Source organism: Lonchura striata, chromosome 2 (genome assembly GCF_046129695.1).
Source record: "Lonchura striata isolate bLonStr1 chromosome 2, bLonStr1.mat, whole genome shotgun sequence".
Taxonomy (NCBI): Eukaryota; Metazoa; Chordata; class Aves; order Passeriformes; family Estrildidae; genus Lonchura; species Lonchura striata.
In genome coordinates this window covers 48,822,177-48,843,429 of record NC_134604.1, presented here as the reverse complement: position 1 = coordinate 48,843,429, position 21,253 = coordinate 48,822,177, and positions in this window count along the sequence as shown.

Below are 21,253 nucleotides of genomic sequence, written 5' to 3'. Positions count from 1 at the left end.
ATTAGTTACCACTTGGCAGGCTTTTTCCTTAACCTGAAAACTCATACAGGCAAGTTTTGTGTTTGCCTGATCTTTGAAAGAGCTTGAGGCAGGGGATAGTTTACTGTCATTTTCCAGGGAACTATATAAAAGGTAAATATATAGAAGCTACCAGATTTGAAATTATTCACTTCCTTCCTAACCTTGTGTTGTGGTTTGACCGTGTCAAAGAGAATTTTTTTCCGGAAGGAAGAGGTCAATTTAGATATTGACCAACTGAAGGTGAACACGCCTCTGAGAACACAGAGGGGTTGAAAGCAGAATTCCCAGGGGAACTCGCTCTTTGGTTCCGGTCAGCGTGCAGTGCAAACCTCCCCTGCCCAGCCACGAGCTGGGTGGGGAAGGGGAAGCCCCATGGCCTGAAAGGTAGGCCAAGGGTGGTGGAAGGACTGGAACCGGGCTGGCCCCTGCAGATGGAAGGGTGGAAGAAATCTGGGATGTCTCCATTTCCCCCCCCAGAGTTCCTCTCCCGAGAGGGAGAGAGAAAGCCGCAAGGAAGGAGGAGCGGGGGGAGCTGCTGCAAGGTGCCCAGTTGTGTGGGAGTTGCTGGATGTCCGGGCATCGAGCCATCCTGGGAGTTCGGACTTTTAACCCTTCCTTGAGAAATGAAAGCTTGTGAATTTTCCTTTCCCCTCCTCGGTTTGAAAGAGAGGAAGAGGGACACCTTGGACCCTGGGATGGGATGTTGGAAGGAGGAATTCTGGATGGGAGGGGGACAAGGAGTGGCTTTTGGCTGGACTGTTCCGTGTTAGGCACAACCTGAACCAATCTTCTCCTTCAAGAGGGACTGTGTTTTGGGAGGATGCCAGTGAGTCAAAAGACCTGCTTCAGCTGGGAAAAAGACAAAATTGGAGTGAACAGAGAAAAGGTTAGGGGGTTTGTGGTGGCGTCCCCCTGTCCTGGAAAGGAAAGAGAAAAGAAAAAGATCTCTGTTCTTGAGCCCTCGGCCCCAGGGGAAAATGGGGGGGACTGTGGTCCCAAACAATGAAAACCGAACTGTTGTTTTCTCCCCTCTTGGCAGGGCATCCTTGAAAGGAAAAAAATCCTAAGAGCAGTCTGTCCATCCATGCATTGGTGGTGAGAGCACTGTGCATGGAAAGGAGAAGGGTCACCATGGCAAACTTTTCTCCGGGCAGTGCCATGTGTGACATGGAAACACAGGATGTGGAGCTGTGTTTCTTGGGGGGTCTGTGGCACAGGAGAGACTCTGTTCCCTCGATGGACTGAGTATCGGTTGTTTGGAGGGTGGAAACCTGATTGGGGTCCAGATTGTGTCTCACTGTGGTTTGTTGGAGTTGGGTGGTGGGGGGAGGAATGTTTTGCAAGGTTTTCATTTGATCTTTGTGTGTTTTTTTTTTTCCCTTCTTTAGTTTTCTCTTTTCTTTTGTAGTAGTAGTTTAATAAAGTTTTTTTTCTGTTATTAAGCTTGGGCCTGCTTTGCTCTATTCTAGATTCCACTTCACAGCATTCAAGGGAGGGATCACATTTTCATGGGGGCCCTGGCATTGTGCCAGTGTCAAACCATGACGCCTTGCCTAATATTTTTCCTGATTTTCTTTTCTTTAACATTTCTTAACAAGTTATCAAGAACTATCTGACAGCTTCTTGGTGTCAATATTTTTAATTAATATATAGTTTTGAAGCTATGATTTTGTAGGTGTCTTATTGTGGAAATAATCAATATGAGCTTAGGCATGTGAGAAATCTGTCTCCTGGATATTTTTTATCTTTCTCACATTCATTCTTAACTTTCTATCTAGTTTTCTTTTTGTACCTTCCCTAGAGCTATTTCTGTTTTATCTCTTTGCTCTCTTCCCCAGCAAAGCTGCAGATGACATTATATTGCAGGTGCAGAGAGACAAGGAAAATATTGCAATAAGGCCACTGACCTGCTGTTGGAGACTGATACCTACATTGGTCTCAACAGCTTTGGGAACATGTACCCCGATGACAGAGTAAGAGCTGTGAACCCAAGTAAAAGAATTGTGAAATAGAGAAGAATAATTTCTGAGAGTGATTTGAACTTGTGAAAATATAATGGATGATTGTGCTCAAGAGAAAAGAGATTTCTTCTAAAAATAAAGCAGGGAAAAGGCATTTGTCAAGTTTGAATTGCCAACAGAGTAAGCTAATGAAAGAAGTTGGCCAAATAGACAATACAAAAGCACATTTCCAGTCTTATAATTGAGAAATTATTGAAAAATTGCTTAAATGTGGGTTTTTAAAAATTAATTTCTCTTAATATTACATGAATGGATACATCCTGTTAGAAATGCATTTGGAAAGGAAAATGCCATATATACATATGCCATATCCCTTTGGACATATATAATGCAGAAGTCTAACCATGTAAGTCTTTGGACCAAGTATGGTGATTCTGAGAACTTTTTGGGAGTTTACAAATGACAATGAGATAATACTCTATAAATAGAGAATTTAAAGAGATCAAACTGATGAACATCAGCTAAAAATATGAATGAACATATGTTGCTCCAGTAATTTTGAGGAAAAAAAGTTACAAAAAAATCAAGGAATAGCTTTGATCAGTAGGAAAAAAGAGGTACAATCTTGAGGTAAGAGTTCTTGAATAAATCATCTACTTGGAGTCACTACAATCATAACAGAACAGGGAAGTGAGATCCCACTTGGGATGTGGAGTACATATATGTGCATCAGATAAAATGAAGAGAATAAATGTGGTTAAGAGTGGGATGGAACAGTTAGGTGGGTAGCATTTTTCAAATTAAGTAGGAAGTAGTGCTTTTTCAAGGGAGAAGAAGACAGTGTGCTGGAACCACAGAATAATAGTGGTGGGAAGGCAGATTAATTCATTCACCCGAAGTCCTGTCATTGATAGTAGCTACATCGCTCCTGGAGTAAAAATGAGAGCTCAGCTGGAATTCCCTTTAGTGCCCATAGCTATTGGTAACAGTCCACATAGGTATAGATAAATCGAATAAAAATGTGTATCTGCAGACTTGTAGGCAGGATGACTTTGTTTTCAGTGCCCATGGCTGATGTTCTTAGGGGGACAGAGGCGAGGTTCATTTCTTCCACTGAAGTTTTCACTGTGGTCATACCAAAGATGAAGGTACATTCTCAAAGCTATGGGAGAGAAAAATTTTAGTCTAGATTAGCAAATGATGCCAGTGTAAGTTTACAGGTGAGTCTTAAAGACTTAAAATAGAAAAAAATGAAAGCTACTGTGCCATAATGGTGATAGAAAGGATAAAACTGTATTTTAAACATTTTAGGTGTTTCATCTAATTAGATGCAGAATAGATTTAGATGCAAATGATGGTCTTGATGTCTTACTACACAATGAAATAATGATTTGATTTGCATTATGGAAAATTAGTTCACAGATTTAGAATATTGATAGTATTGAAAATAAAGTGTGATTTTGAATGGGGGAAAAAAGAAGATATTGCCTTTAATATAATAAACACATGTAACCCTCAAAATGCTCATAGAACATGTTGAACCTAATTGGTGTCATGGTGTAATTCCGGCAGCCAAGTCCCACATGATCACTCATTCACTCTCTTCTGGTGGGATGTTGAAGAGAATTGGAAGATAAAGTGAGAACACTTGTGGGTTGTGATAAAGACAGTTTAACAGGGAAAGCAAAAGCTGCACATGCAAGTAAAGCAAAGCAAGGAAATCACTCACCCCTTCCCATTGGCAGGCAAGTGTGTTCAGCCATCCCCAGGAGAGCAGGTTCCCATCACATATAGCAGTGAGTTGGGAAGATAAATACCAATAATCAATCTGAACATGTGACCCTGGGATGAGCTCAGCTGGTCAGAGCTTGGTTCTAATAACACCAGGGTTGGAGGGTTGATCCCTGTATGGGCCATTCACTGAAAAGTTGGACTCAATGATCCTTGTGGGTCACTTTCAGCTCACAATATTCTGTGATCCGGGAATATTTACAGAACATGCCCCTCTTCCTCCTTCTTCCCCAGCCTTATATACTAACACGATGCCATATGTTGTGGGATATCGCTTTGGTCAGCTGTCCCAGATGTGTTCCCTCCCAAGCCCTTGTGCAGCTTCAGCCTCCTTGCTGGTGGTGTGGGTGAAAAACTGACCCTGTGTAAGCACTGCTCAGCAGTGACTTAAACATCTCTGTGCCAGCAACACTATTGCTGTCAGAAATCCAAACGACTGGAGAAAATAAACTCTATCCTTACCCAACCCTACACATTCAGGGACCAATGACTAAGGGTTATTTACTATTGTGTTCAAGGTCTCCAGTAGAATATAAGCAAGTGTTGGATGTTGTGCTTTTAAAAGGGAGCTACCAACTAAAACCAGGCAGGTTGCTTTTTTTTTTTGTTTTTGCCAGCGAAAAACTTTCAGGTCTTCAGGCATCAACTTGGAAAGAGGTAGAATAGATGGGTTAAAGTGAGATGATGGACAGTAATACTTGTTTGAACTATAGTGGTTTTGGCCAGCTGGGAAGACCTTACTGAGAAAGTGAAAGTAGATGGATAAGGGTTAATATGAAAATATGAATTTTGAAGTTATTTTCTCTATTATGATTTTTTTTTCAGGAAAGCAGGCTTCCATGAACTCAGAGAAGTGATAGATAAGAAGATAGGGAAAGTGAAGTTGCAGTAATAAAGACCACAAAGTCTGATAGGGTCACAAATAAAGTACTCAGTGCGAAGAAAGGCTAGAAATTATGTTATGCTGTGAACTTAACTGGGATATGAACTCTTCATCAACTTCACACACCAGAAGGGATTTCTCAGAATTCATTAAGGGTGAGTATAAAAGAACAACATGAAATTGTAGCACAAAATAAAAAAAAAGTATAAAATGACATGCAATTATCAGGAAGTAAAAAAGTAGTCTGTAATCATACTGGTATTTAGAAGAGTAAAGAAAGATCTCTATACAAAGGAATAGGATACCCAATAGTGAAATAGCTTGAGAATTCTGAGTGTTTAATGTCTTTTTTGTTTTTCATTCTTCAGTAAAATACCTAATTGGTTAACACAATTAAGACATATGGAAATAAAGGTAAGAACAACTGTACTATAAGTAAAAAAAAATGGAAGAGACTCATGAGTCATTTTCAAATCTGTTCAGCCAAGTAAAATTCCCAGCAGGAGATTCAGCAAACTGAATGAGACCATCTCAAAGCCGTTAGCATTTATATCTGAGAACTCATGCAGAATGGACGAAGTCCCAGAAAACTGTAAGAAAGAAAAAATAGTACTAATTCTTGAAAACTGGGGTGGAGAGGTAAGCCAAGATACTATATACAACTAAACAAGTTAATGTAAGAACACAATAACAAAACTATTGAAAGCAAGATGTAAAGTAAGAGCTTTCATCAATTTGTCCATTACAGATCATGTCAAACCACATTATTTGTCTTTTTGACAAGGTAATGGGCTGATGGGTAAAGAAGGAGCAGATATGATTTATTTTGACCATGGTAAGGCTTCAGGCACCATTTCACATGACAGTTTCATGCAGGAGCTAGGGATCAAAATAATCCTACTGCAAGGCTACACAACTAGGTGCAAAAATAAAGCTCAGGAGAATGGTTTCAATGGCTTACTGTCAAAATGTAGGGATGGATCAAGAAGGGCTGCACAAAAGCCTATCCAAGGCTGGACACTGCTTAGTGCCACTCCTAATGTATTGTCTCAAGAACAGAGAGGGTTTTTTCTACATTTGTGAGCAATATAAATTTGTCTATGAGCATTAAGGATAGCTCAAAGTGATATTGACTGACAGGAGTCAGTCAGACTGAATAGTTGTGTTTGAATTATATAATGAAGAATTAAAGGCTTTAGACATTGAAAGAAAAAGTCAAGTGCAGAAAAATAACATAAAGATGGCTGTCCTAGCTCTAATGTTTGTATGAAAAAACTGGTTTGCTGATTAGAAACCAAGTGTAACTTAAAATAATATTTTATATGTTAATTAATTCTTAAGGCAATACTGCTAAATGGATCATATTCATGGCTTCTCTTCTCTTCTCTTCTCTTCTCTTCTCTTCTCTTCTCTTCTCTTCTCTTCTCTTCTCTTCTCTTCTCTTCTCTTCTCTTCTCTTCTCTTCTCTTCTCTTCTCTTCTCCTCTTCTCTTCTCTTCTCTTCTCTTCTCTTCTCTTCTCTTCTCTTCTCTTCTCTTCTCTTCTCTTCTCTTCTCTTCTCTTCTCTTCTCTTCTCTTCCATTTAGTTGAGGATGGTCCATTTCTGCTCTTGTCTTCTGATGTGTATCATAGTATCATAAGCTTCATTTATCATTTCTTCAAAAAGGATGAAGAAAAATGAAGCAAAATCTTTTATTCTTGGATGGCCCTGCTTCAACAACAAAGAAAGGTAGCTTGTGTCAGAAATTCAATGCCCTATTTGTTTCTAGTTGATGGCTACTGCATTTGCTTGAACCTCAGGCTACTTAACTGGTGATACTTGTGAAGTATTGCTGCAAATATTACTATTTTCTGTATCCAGGACAGAGGGGCCTCTCCCTTGTCGAACATATAGAATGAATTAAGCTTAGCTGGTAATTTCTTGGGACATAGGAAAGGATTAGGTAGTTGATTGAGGTCAGGTCCAGGAGCCTACCCTTCTATAAAGTTTCAGACCCTGGCCCTAAAAATATATTTGTATAAACAAACAAAGAAACAAATATCTGCATATTTAAGTAATTATTAATATACTCTTTAAAAAGTTTGTACCATTTCTAGATATATATGTATTTAAATTTTCATATATTTGGCATATGCAGTGTTTAAATTTGAGGAGTTGGTTATCTCTAAACATCTGAACTGATTAAAATCTAGAGACAGAGTTACTCAGTAAAACTAAGCAAACTGGTGAAATTTAAGATTATCTGGAAAAATACTTAGGGTTTGAGATCTATTGCACTATAGTGGTCATTCTTAATTTAGACTAGTGTAGTAATAAAAGCATTTTAGCAAAGTGTTGAATGCTTCAGCGTTAGGTCCATCACACATAAATATGTAAGATTAGTGCAAGGGTATGAAGGAGCTGTGAAGTTACCCAGGTGTCATTAGAGGAATGAAAGTGGGTTTGCACCACAGATAAGCTTTCACAGAAGACAGACTGCTTATCATCTCAGACCAAGAGACCTGGAATTAAGCTAGATTTTTATCTATTTCTGGAATTAAAAACTGTCATGTATTTAAATGTCAGGCCTTTGCTACCATGAGTATTTTTGCTCCTTGTATTAATGTTCTAGTGAGAGTTCTTCCTAGAAAAATTAGTTTCCTCCACTGTGAGTCACACAAGAGCCTGCGGAGTGTAAAATATTTAGTATGAGCATGATTAGCTCCGTATACAATGACATAAGGATGAAGGTGAACTGCACACAAATTATTTAAATTGTTTTAAGGCAAGTATGAAGCATTAGCATTTTCTTAGTTAGAACAGAGATTGTATTTACATAATTTGTCTTGATTGTAAAGCTTCTTACAAGGCTCTGGGAAATGGTACTGAATGATAGAAATATTTTCACTGTCTTAGTATTGGGAGGTATAGTAGACAGTGTGAGTGTGTTCAAACAAGGTATGTTTGAATGTCCTCCTAGATGAGGACTCAGTGAGGTTTTAGCTTTTATTGAGGCTTTAAAAGATCTGTTTTCAAGAACTGTCAGGATTTGTATATCCAAATAATTAACATTTCATATTCATAGTTAATCCAAAAGGAACAATACTGAACTGTGACTGTATAAAGTATATTCATTTGTAACTTGGATTGGATGGCATCTGTCTGTTGAATGAAGTAGTTTTGTTCCACTGATTGTCTTTGTAAACATGTTTTAGCTAAATTCCAATGGCAAATTTTTTAATGAGCAAAGCCTTTCCTTAAATAATGACATCATAATTAAGATCATATGCACAACATGGTAATGTTTCAATTCTGATCGTCTTTTTATTCCTAACTTCCATGTATAGTTACTTATATTATTTTTGTTGTGACACTTGCCTGTGAACCTGAAACTAGTAAAATAAAATGCAAGAACTGAAAAATTATCCGCAGACTACTTTCGTTAGTGAAGTCTCTGAAGCACAAGCTTAACATTTGACAGATCAGTGACTTTTCTGATTTTTAGAATATGACATGTAAAGAAAACGATGGTCCATTGACTGCCTTTTGTTTTTGCCAAGCTTTTTTTGTTCTGTTTTTTTTTTTGTTTGTTTGTTTTGTTCTGTATCAATTCTATGCCACTACATTTTGTGAAAAATCTGAAGAGATAATAAGTTTTGTTTCCTTAGAAGGAAAATATTCTAAATATATTCTAAATATAAGCATAACTATTATGTGTGTATTACTTTTACATAATAGTCAGTGCCATGGACAATTGAGACTGTATTGTCCCACGACTTGCCCAGCTCCTAACAAGAACTGAGGGCAATTTGGTGATACAACGGCTCTTTAAAAAATGTGCTGCCCAGAATTTACATGATGTCTCTGTCTTTAAGCTCCCTGTCTAATTGAGATTGTAGACTGTGAGGTCACTAAACTCTACCTAAGTACCTAAGGCACAACAGGGCCTTTTTTTTCACTGAAGGCTCATCACCATAGATGATGAAAAGAACTGGGAAACCTGAGCTCCTATCTTCTCCAGCCTGAGGTTATTCATTTGCACATAAGTCCTTTCATGAGGACACCTTCACTCCTATCAAAGTGTCTTAGTTTTTCTCGGGAGGAAAGGTATAGAAGATGTCAACTCAGTAATCCAGGGGCTGGAGGCACCTGTACAGTTTTTTGATCAAAGATCTGTCTCAGGGAAACTGTACTGGTGGTTAAGTTCTTATGAAAAAGACTAGTTTCCTATCTAATTAGCTGCCTGCTCTGTAAGAAGAGTCAGATTTTCTAGGTCCTTTGTGGCTATATCTGTCTAATCTGCAGTGTGGAAGACATGATTTTTGTGTGTGCCTTTACCTGACTGTCTTTTCCCTCCTGTGAAAGTTATTTATTCCCATCAACTGCACAGCACCCTTCTCACCTCTGGCACCCTGAGTAATTCCAGTTGATCAAGGTGCTGAATTGCTGGACAGCATCATGCCAAAGCATCTCTGATCTCAGGCACACAAGGGAAAAAAACCATGGGTCTTCTACATCTTAAAGGTTCCATCTAAAAGGTTAATACATAGACACACACTCTTGGAAACACTATACTGTTACTATAAAGGTCTGGACTGTGAATCCCATGTGGATGCATAGGATTTCATGCACAAAAGAGCAGGGTTTAAAATATGCAGCTTTTTTTAGGATAGCTGTTCACTGCTCTAAATTCAGGCAGCTCTTCCTGCACTCTGCATCAAGGTCTGAGCTCTGTTCTACTTAACGGTGATCTGCTGCACTGAAACCATTCCCCTAATCCCCTTTTCATGATAAATATAATACATATAATTAAAATAACATAACATAACATAACATAACATAACATAACATAACATAACATAACATAATAATACTTTAAAAGGAGCTAGTAGAAGCACAGAATCAGTGAGGCCTGAAACTATTTCTAACTGCCTTTTAAAAGTCAAGAAGATATTACATTGGCAGTTTTCAATTGCTCAGATGTTGCTATTTTTAAAAAATCTCAGATGACATAAAAACCAGATAAGAAATCTTAAAATATTTCATAGAATTAACCAGGGTTTCTAGTTTTTGAGGATTAGGCACCAGGCTTAAATGGACTGAGCACTAGGAAAACTACAAAACAAAAATCTGTAAGGGTGAATACATGCAACTTTTCAAGCATATTGCTATTTGTAGTAATATTATTACTGTTAATAATACAATAAGTGCACACTGTATTTGGTGATGTATGAAAAAAACCCCAAGAATAAGCTAAAATTATTACCTAGGAAATTAATTTGTGCCACACTATGGATATCTTGTAAATTAACAAGACAAAAAACCAAAAGATATCTTTTATATATCTAAATTTTTATTGGGTATTTCAATTTCACAAGTTTAGTCTGGTCCTGGCACCTCTCTCAGAGCAGCCGATTCTGTCCCTATTCCTTGATTGAAAGAAGTGGTTGATTGTGTTATCCATATGAGCACCAGGCTGAATAACAAAGATTAAAGGACACATGATTGTGTTCTTGCCAATGACAACAAAAGAATAGTGGCATGTTGCCACTGTCTATCATAATAAGCCTGCCTGTGATTCTCCCTGCTGCAGTTTCAAAAGAGGAGTTTTAGTTAAAGCACAAGGTAAGATTTTGTGGACTCATTCAGTAGTACCAAATAATAGTGATTAATGTATTTCAGAAGTTGGTTTATTTTCTTTCCTTTAAAGACATTTTCTAAAAGTTTTTAATCTGTTTAAACAGAACATCCTGTTCGTAAGTGATTGACCTGCTTTAACTGGAATGTAGTGCAAAGGAGATGTGATTGGCTTCTGTAATCTGATCAAAGCAGATGGAATTTTTTTAAGATCCTGTGGAGACTACAGCAGGTAAAAGATTGTAAGACTGTATGTAGAAAATATGTTGATACTTGCAATAATTCTGCCTCTATCTAGCCTGAATTAATTTGAATTCTCTCATGCAGTACCTAGAGAATAGTTTCCACAGTTTGTGAGATGGGACATAGAAGATTAGGGTGTTCTTGGCATGAAATAATACACACATTCCTGGTGTGATATGTGCTTTGTAAAATTTGTTAGGAGAAAGGTGCCATGTTGATATCAGATTAACATCTTCTGATGCTCCAAGTATCACCCTGTGAAATGAATTGATATTTCTGTCTGCTATAAATAAAGGTTTGTGTTTAGTTAAACATTTTTGTTGCATAACAAAATAACTTTTTTTTTCTCATTGTTTTATTTTATTAATATATTCTTGGTTGATTTACGTTTACGTTTACGTTAACGTTTACGTTAACGTTTACGTTTACGTTAACGTTTACGTTTACGTTTATGTTTATGTTTACGTTTACGTTTACGTTTACGTTTACGTTTACGTTTATGTTTACAAAAACTGTCTTAAGCAATTAAATTTTAGGTTAAATTACTTTTTTATGTTGTTTATTTATAAGAATCATAATTTGCATAAGTTTATCAGTCAAGGTTATCCAAGATACTGCCAATTTTTCTGACTTGCTATTCATGATTGCCTATCATATTGGCAACTCAAATAATATGTCATTTTTGTTTCCTAATTAAAGTCTTAAGAAGTAACAAGTAGTTGCTGCCCACAAATTAGTTTGCTTACATATGCTTTACTGTACTTGTGATTAGAGGACGTGTCATACATACAAAATATCCATTCTAGTAAGAAATCCTTAGTGAAAAGCTTCATGAATGTTGAACCATGAGACAAAAGCTTGACTGAGCAAAACATCTGTTGATGAGCACCTTCTAGGTGCTTGAAAAATATTTGACTGAGCCAAGCATCGACTGTGACATCTAATTTGCAAGAAATGCTGTAAAATGTAACCAAGGCTGCAGTTTAATATGGAGCTTGCAAAGAGAATGTTCTTCAGTAGCTGAGTAGAGTGAACAGACTAAATCATGCCTATCTTCAGGAACCTGAGCAAAGTAAAAACTTTGGTTAGGTTAAATATTTATTTTTCTATGTCATTTTTTGCATGAGTTTACTATTTACCTGTTAAAGCCTCAGATTGTAAATGTGTGTCTATCTAGCTTCTCTACTGTTTTCTGATTAGATAAACAAGTGGTCTCTAATATCTAAAAATTTGTTATGCTAATAATTACTAAATAATTACTAAATAATTCCCTTTCACCTTTTATTTATGTAGCTCCTAACTACAAGGAAATTTTAAAGAAAACTAGAATCAACAATGTTAAGATAAATTATTTCCTGTTGCATCTTAGAGTTGAATAGACAAGAAAATACAGTTACTTAGTATCACTCCTGAACTTACGTCTTTTTTGTTGTTCTATGTACAGGGCATATTTCTGCTGGGCTGGGAACATCAACATTTAAGTAATATCTTCAGTAATTCTCTTGGACCAGTCATTGCAGTTCGAAACACAAGGTGTGTGAGGCAGCTCTTAATTTGGGGTGAGAAAATGCTGAAGAGCTGAGCTGGGAGATTTTGGCGTCCCTCAGGCAGGTCAAACCCGTATGTCCCTTTTTAGGATAAGGCTCAGAGCACCCATCTAGAAGAGTGAGCACACCTGTATCCTATCATGATCCCTGATGCTGGGTCAGAATTACCTTGCTGGTTAAGGATTTGCCTTAGGAGTCCTTGTGTTAGGAATTTTGTGACAATGCTAAAGTTTAGGAACTGAGGATGTTTCAGAGAACATGTTTATAAGTTTGCCATTCCCATAGCTACTTCTTCTGATTAATTAGCTAGCAGAACTTTATTAATGACTTAGCAGCTGGGTAGCTTGTACCTTTCTCTAGGAATCACATTAATATTGAAAAAAATGCAGACATTTTATATACAAGATGATACATATTTATATTTTATGTTTCAAATATCTGAAAATCTGATGCCAAGTTTCAGCAGAGAAGCTGAATCATGTTACTGAAATAAGACTTGCTGCATGTGGCATCCCCTGATCAAATAAAACAAACCCAAATGAAAATATAAAAATAGTAGCTCATATTCATTAATCTTATTTACGTTCATTTATGTTTAGTGAGAATTTTGCATGAAGTGCAGCAAAATCTCTGATCTTCTTGAATGGAAATCATTGGTCCCTACAGAGGAGAAGAAGATGAAGGAGGATCTTTTAAAGTGACAGCTGATTTCTGCAATCTATTAATGATTCCCTTGGAGAGTTTTTGAAAGCGTCCTGGAGACAAATGAATAAAAATTACAGCATCAATAATTTTCTCTGGGAAGGCACTATTGCTGCAAAACTCCTTGTTCCATGCAGAGTGGGACGTGTAATTTGCAAGCACTCTTATTCCCTGCAACTTGAGACCACATAATGTGGGCCACATTAGCTGAAAAAGAATGCCCACATCCCTGTGTACTGAGCTCATATGTCAGCAATTACTTCATTGCCAGTCCATTCAGGTTTGGAACACAAGTAAATAAGCAGATGTGATAGCTGTGCTTTAGTCAAGCTTGCAACTAGAGGCCATCCTGCTAAGCATCCTGAGGGTAACAAAATGAAAATTCTGATATAATGAAAAAGTATGATTACATTTTTTTCACACTCAGATTTATTACAAAGCATTTGTAGGATGTATCAAAGACCGCTGCTAAAATCTAACTAATCAAAAACGATAAGAATACAAAGAATGAGATCTTTGGGTAAAAAGTGGGGAGAAAAGCATATCTTTGTTGAACATGTCCTGGGGTATTTAACTTCTGGAAGTTTAATAAATAGATAATTTTCATGTCTTTATCTTATCCATCTTCCTGAAAGGTATCGTAGTCTAACTCATCTGCCCATCACTTGTGGAAATGAATTGTCACCATCATCTCATCTAGTTTGTCAGAATTTGCCCTGTGGGTTTGTTACAAAGTTTTCCAGCATTGATAATGAAACAATTGCATGGTGTATGTTTTTCTGGAAAGTTTCTGGCATGATGTTTATGCAACAAAATCACCTGGAATTTTCATCATGTGTGGGCAAAGTAATCTAAATAATTTCCAATTTATTTTCAGCATATTTTTAAAAATTTGCAGATGTCTTTCTGTCAGTACTCTGCATTATGTTCTACAACAAAAGTTTAAGACATATGATTACCCAATTTAAAATATTTTTATGCCAAACCTGACAAGATTAGTTTTAAGCTCAGCTGAAATGTTCTGCATAGTCTTAAAAGTCTGTTTGGGCTATGAGATCATTTGGAACTGCATAATTGAAGCAGACATTCTTAAAGAAGTGGTCATTTGTTAACGTATTTTGTACCATAAATGGTCCATGCAGCATAACCTGTCTTTCCCATTTTCAGGGGCTTTGATGAAACCCTTTGATTACTCCCTATTTTCAGCTAGCAACTTGAATTTAAAATCTATGTAAAAAATATTAACAATTTTCTTTTTTTTATTAATTCAATGCAGACAGAAAATAAGACAGAGAACTTTGTGATTGTAACTGGGGGACAAAAACATCCATAGAATTAATCTACAAGTCAACTAATCATCTATCCATAGTTTTTCTTCTAAAATGTAGGTCATATTGTTCAACACTTTGCTTATGGTATAAGTTCCAAGCTTTAACTCAACAGATTACTTCACTTTCAAGAAGTTATCACTAAATTTGAAATATGTTTTAAATATGCAAGTTGCCTTGGGATTTTAATATTCATATTAAGACTCAAAATGGAAATTATTTCAAATACCTAATTTAGACCTATGAATATTTAAAAGACTAATTTAATGTGTAGGTTGTACCACAGCGCCTAAAGACTGTTTGCAAATGAGTGAAGTTTAATGAGATGGTCTCTGTATTTTCATTTGAAGTCATTTTAAAATATAGGTAATTTCTATGGAGTACTCCATGGAGCTTTTTAGCCTATGCTTTGTTAATTATATCATATATATAGATATATATTTAAATAATTTAAACAAATTACTTAGCATTTATTATTTTCTTAACACAGTAAACTGATGAATCATGTCTACATGGGGCTCTGGTGTGCTGTTTCAACCAAAAATGTGCACAAAAGCACAGGAAGCCACAAAACATGGGCTTTTTCAGCTGCTGAGCAGAGAAATGGCTGTATGGTATTTCTATAAACTTGACCATGCAGGTGACAGCACTGTGCTGAGTGCAGATCTGGTACTGCCTGGCTTTCCTCTCTTGGTCCAGCAAATGCTCTCCTAGAAAACACATGGGAATAAAATGGCTTGGTTATGGTGGTGAAAACTGTTTCCAATGCACGTCAGCCAGGAGGATGCTCTCAGCTAACTTGCCCTGCCCTAGCACCTCTTTCGAGTCCTATGGGATTGTCCTTTCCTTGCTCATAAAAGAAACCCGATCGTTTTCCACACTGTTTATTTTGTTCTTAGTTGAAAAATTCTGAAACCCTGAGAGTACTGCATTTTTAAAGTATGAAACCAAAAGCATGAATCCAAGCAGTCCCACAGAAGGCTTTTCAAAATGAAGCAGCCTTCCAAAAGGTTTGTGTCATACCTACCAACCTGGTGTGTGTGGAGTTGTGGATGTAGCATATACTATAAAGCAGCTAAAATGGCATTACATGCTAATGGTTGTGGGTTTAATACCAAATTCTCTTTTTCTGAGGGACAGTCTTCAAAACTGTGCTCTAGAAACTGGCATACTGCATGTGCATATTCTTTCTGCAATAAAAAAAAAAGGGAAACAAGAGAGAGACAGTAAACTTTGTCTTTTAAAATAACAATGACAAAATACTTAGTCACTTGCTTCATTAACCTTGAGATATTAAAAAAGGGAGAACTAATAGCTACAACACAAAATTTGTTTTTGGAAAAGAATTCTGATTAATATCAGTTTCCAAATTCTGACCAACTCTTCATCTGTTTTCTAACCAAAATTTGGTCATATAGTATGTTAAAAATTGTAATGGAGCTTTTCAAAGCTACAATCCATTTCAAACACGAGTGATTTAAACTCATATCAAACTCAGATTTCCTCTGTCTTTCTATTTGTACTAAATAAGAGAAAACATGGAGTTTAGCAAAAGTAATTGAATGAGTATTGTATACTTCCTTGGTATTAACTGGAAAGCATACATAAGTATAAATATGGTGCTTTTTTTTACTCTATATTAGAGAAATACTAAGACAGTATCATTGCAAGTAAGCCATACATATAATAAATCTTAGATTACAAGCAGATGTGTGTTTGCATTTTACTTCTTTCATTTGCATCAAGTTTTCTTTTTTCTCATCATATTCAGGATGCCCTTTTCTGAAATTAATACAATTGAAATACTTTCAGTTTTTTCAGAGCTAAGTACATATCATACCCTTCCACCTTAAACCAATTTTTAAAAAAATCTTCCAGCTTTTTTAAATGCAAGTGTACTATTGCATATATCTAAATGCCTACACATATATTTCCTTACTGCCTACACTTTTCTCAAGCCATCTGATTAGAAATGGTTTCCATTTAAGATGCATTACATCTAGCAGAATTTATTACCTTACTTAGAGGCCCTAAAAAAATGAGTTTTCTTGTCCTTGCAGATCCACTGACACACAACTCACATATTAGAAGAGCTTTTGGAGTAGTTCCAACAAATATAATGAATCAAGCTTCTCTTAAAACTTGGTTGAAAATGTCTCCTTTCTTACTGAAGCGGGCTAGAAGAAGGAAAGGAAATAATTCTTGCAGTAACCCAGAAGAGTTGCCATCCACCCAACCTGTGTGACTGGCACAGTGATGTGTCTGAAGGAGGTCGACTCTATTCGTTTCATGGCAATATCTTAACAGCAGGTTCTATCCTGCCCCATTTTAAACCTGAAAGCAGTTCAAAGGTTTGGGAAGCAAGAGAATAGCAGCATAGAAATGCCAAGAATAATAATTGATTGTTCAAAATGTGGCTATTGTGCTCTCAGGCTGACTGGATTTTACTTTTAGCAGTCAGGTAAGCATGAGTCTTGTTGAGTAGTCACTAAAACTGCCATCACTTTAAAAAGTCATTTGCAGTCATACAAAGTTCATTGAAATAAATAATGTGAACCTATAATTTCAAGAGAACATTATGCAGATCAAAAGACCCTGAGCTTGAGCAGTGGGATTTCAGATGTCTTTTAGTTAAGTCTAGACACTTGCCTGCTTAGCATGCTGGCTGTTTTCAATTCCATTCTGAGACATCTCCCTTTACTGTGACAATGCAGATCGTTCTCAGGAGACATTTTATTACATCACATTACTTCATCACATGACTTTTAAGCCTCTAAGTTCCTTCTATGGATTAGTCTTAAAATTATCATCTCTGAATTTTTAGTGTGAGTCATTTTATGCAAAATGGAAGTTAAGTATCATTCTGAAAGAAATCAAATTGTTTTTTGCCATTCTATTTCAAATATATACTTTCACAGTATTCATAATCAGTTAAAGCAACAAAATCTAAGTTATTTGTAAAAACATATGCATATATTTCAATATAAGGCAAGACGGGCTGTGCTGAACAGAGGTGCCATGATACTGCTGTCAGAGATTTTGAGTTATGGGCTAAATGAAGCCTCATTGAAGAACCTCAGTAATGAAACCTATTCCTGCTTGCTTTTCTGCTGAAAATGTATTTCTGAGGAGGGGGAACTCTGTACCTTTATTCACAAATATTTGGGTTTTGAGCTGATGGGTTATGGACTTTCTGAGCTTAGCATTAAAGGTTTGAGAGCATGACCATGTGTCCTCCACAGCACTGTCAGATGTGCTTTATATTGGTCACTCAACAACCTGTAGAGAATTCTACTTCACAGAATCATAAAATGGCTTGGGTTGGAAGGGACTTTAAAGAAAATCTAGTTCCAAGCTCTCTGCCACAGAGAGGGATATCTTTCCAGGCTGCTCAGAGTCCCATCCAACCTGACCTTGAACAACGCCAGGGGTGGAGCATTTGCAGCTTCTCTGAGCAATCTGTTCCAATGGCTCACCACCTACATAGCAAAGAATTCTTCCTCATATCGACTTTAAACCTACTCTCTTTTGGTTTAAAGCCATTTCCCTTGTCCTGTCACAGCAAACCCTTGTCAAAAGTCTCTGTCCATCTTTCTCATAGGCTCTCTTCAGGTATTTATAAGCCTCAGTTAAGTCACCCCACAGCCTTCTCTTCTCCAGGCTGAACAATTCCAATTCTCTCAGCCTTTCCTCATAGGAGAGGTGCTCCATCTCTCTAAAAATCTTGGTGGCCTCCTCTGGACGTGGTCCATCAGGTCCATGTCCTTCCTGTGCTGGGGACTTTTCTGGACCATGTCAAGCCCCTCATGCACTAGCACTCCCCAGTCCTTCTTGGCAGGGCTGCTCTCCATCAGTTCATTCCCCAGCCTGTGTTGGTACCAGTGGTTGCCCCAGTCCAGGTGCAGCACCTTGCACTTGGTCTCATTGAACTTCATTATATTCCCATGGGCTCAGTTCTCAAGTTTGTCCAGGTCCCTCTGAATGCCATTTCATCCCTCAGGCCTGCCAACTGCACTGCTCAGCCTGGTGTCTTCTGCAAATTTGACAAGGGATCACTTAAACTCTTTGTCTATGTCATTAATGAAAATATTAAAAAAGTTTATGAGCCCCTCAGGGACACCACTTGTCACTGACATCCAACAGGACTCTGAACTGTTGACCACCACTCTCTAAATGCAATTCATTACTATCCAACATCTACTTACAATCTAGTTACTACCAAATGCAATATGGGTTGGTTATATATTCGTAAGTCTATTGCCTGGGCCTACATTTAATATTAGTGAAGTTCAGCACTTTTTTAATCCTCTGAGACATGCCCGACCTCTAGCAATCTTATGATTAAAGAACTAATGCATTGAAATGAATGTTTTATTTACAGCCCATTTTACCTGCAAAATGTTTATTGCAATACAGTAAAGACTTGCTTGGGTATCTTACAGAGTTAAGCATATCTTTGGTTTTAGCATTTAATTTGTGATGTTGTAGTATTTGAGTGAAATATCACCAGGAAAATAATTTATTTTTCACTTAACTCTATTACCTCATTTATAAGCCCTTTTCTGCACCATGACCTTGTAATAAGTGTGGTTAGCTGCTGTCTGTTGTCAGTCTGAACAGTTTGAAGAGTAAAAGCAAGTGTCTAATTTGTACCTCACTATTTATTAATCTTCTGTATTATTTTGTCAAACATCTTTCCAAAGTTTGTTATCTGTTGTGGTTTAACTCTGTAGGCAGCTCACCACAAACAGCTGCTCACTCACTCCCCACCGGCTGGATTGGGGAGATAATCGAAGGAGTAAAAGTGAGAAATCTCATGGGTTGAGATAAGACAATTTAACAGGTAAAACAAAAGCCACACACGCAAGGAAAGCACAGCAAGGAATTCATTCATTGCTTCCCATGGGCAGGGAGGTGTCCAGCCATCCCCAGGAAAGCAGGGCCTCATCACACAAAATGATGGCTTGGGATGACAAACGCCATCACTCCAAATGTTCCCCTTTTTCTTCTTTCCCCCCAGCTTTATATGCTGGGCATGACACCAGACAGTAAGGGATATCCCTTGGGCCAGTTGGGATCAACTGTCCCAGCTCTGTCCCTTCCCAGCATCTCATGGACCCTCAGCCCCCTCATTGGTAGGGTGAGGAGCAGAGAAGGACTTGATTCTCTGTAAGCACTGCCCAGCAACTAAAACATCATGCTATCAATCTTGCTTCCATCAGAAATCCAAAATATAGCCCCATGCCAGCTACTATGAAGAAAATGAATTCTATCCCATCCAAAACCAGCACATGTTAAATACAAAACTCAAATCCCAATTTCACCACATTTGTTATGCCTCCCTTCAGGAGCTTCTGACTTTCTAAAGCTAGATCACATATTTGACTTTGCTACTGAACAGTAAATTTAACCAGAGTATTTCTTGCTGCAAAATCAGATTTGCCAGGTAATTTATTGATTTTTTTCCCCACCTTTTTTATTAAATTTGATCAGGATTTGACATCCTAGACTCCTATATTCCAAGGCAGTTTTCACTCGAATGAATCTTACTGCCTATTTGGGACAATGCAATACTGCCAAAGCAAGAAGGTTTGAACTGGCAAGACATTAAAAAAAAAAAAAAATCAACAACCTAAAGCTTCAAAAAATAAGACCTGAAATATTTATTCAGAAAAGTGTGCCAGCTTTTGAGGCTCCTCAGTCAGAATTGTAGGTATATGTGGCAGATACCTAGGAGTACTGACTTCTTTAGAATCAGACTAGGCAAATGCAGCTGTAAGCCTGCTGTCCCAACACCCAGTAAAGCACCCAAGTTTCTGAGGGCTACATTAATATGTTGCTTCTAATGAGCACCATTTTTCAAAAAAAAATTATTTTCAGAAGACTGAACATTTTCATATAAGCAGCAAAGACTCATACAGTGATCCTTGCTACAAGTTAGAAGTGCTTAAAATAAACCATGGGGTTTTTAAAATAGAATTTTGAGACGCTATAAATGCAGAGAAATGGATTATATTTTCTTAAAATCAGTTTCAACATTTAAATATGCTTTGCTAAGCTGTATCCTTTTCCGGTTTTTCCTAATTTTTTAGTTTCTCTTTGCAAATCAATACCTTGGTATGATATATAACCTTATGATATATTACTGTTTTCCTTTTGTAATAATTTTCAGTATATACATAATACATAATACATAATGTCAATTTTTATTTCTTTAAAACAAAAATAAAGAAATTATAACATTGACCTAATGGTTTTATTTGGTTGGGGGTTTTTTTGGGTTTTTTTGGGTTTTTTTTAGAAAGGTAAAACATAGGTTTAGTGACAAATCAAATAAATTATCAAAAAGAAGATCTTGGAAGATTCAGCATAGCTGTAGAGGTAAAGGTATGCATTGTACACTTAGGACTAATTTGGTGAGGCTTCTGATAAACACAGGAACAGTCTTCTGTACTGTTTTTTTCCAAATTATTTAAATAAAAGCAACAGTAACCTGTCAGCAGTGCTTCATCCCAAATAACTAATATATATGTTAAAATTACAGGATACATATTAAAATCGCATTTCTGATCAAAATACCTTCTTGGCTACAGATGAGTTATTATTGAGCAATTTATTAAACTTGCTGGAGACATTCTAATGAAAGCAGCTGTAAAGTGGTTTCACAGGATAGTGTCATTGGTTGTAAGATAATGTGAGACTTCCCATATTTCCTGTCAAGTCAGTGTCTCTCCCTCAGCATTACAGTGGGGTCAAGAGGTGAGAAAAACTTATTCACATAAGAGATAATATAGGTATAGAACCATGTTGCAAACTGGAAGCTCAGGGATTCCCCTAATGGAACAAATTCTCTATGAGAAAGTTTTCTGCCTAGTTTGAAATATATTTATGCATCAATATATATTAGTATATATTCTTAAAATTGCAGAGGATTACTGTTCCACTTCCATCCCATTTATTCTATGGAAGCTGAGTGTTTGTGGTAGAGAGCAGCCTAGGAGACACAATCAGGGAGCAGAATCAGAGCCTCATTGTGCTAAACAACCAACAGATGAATCAAGCTGACAACTGAGAGGCAACTATTTGCATTTGAAAACAGAGTGAAATTAATTTGCTGCTCTAAGGTCTTAATCTTTCTACTTCTAATCCTGCATGTAGCTT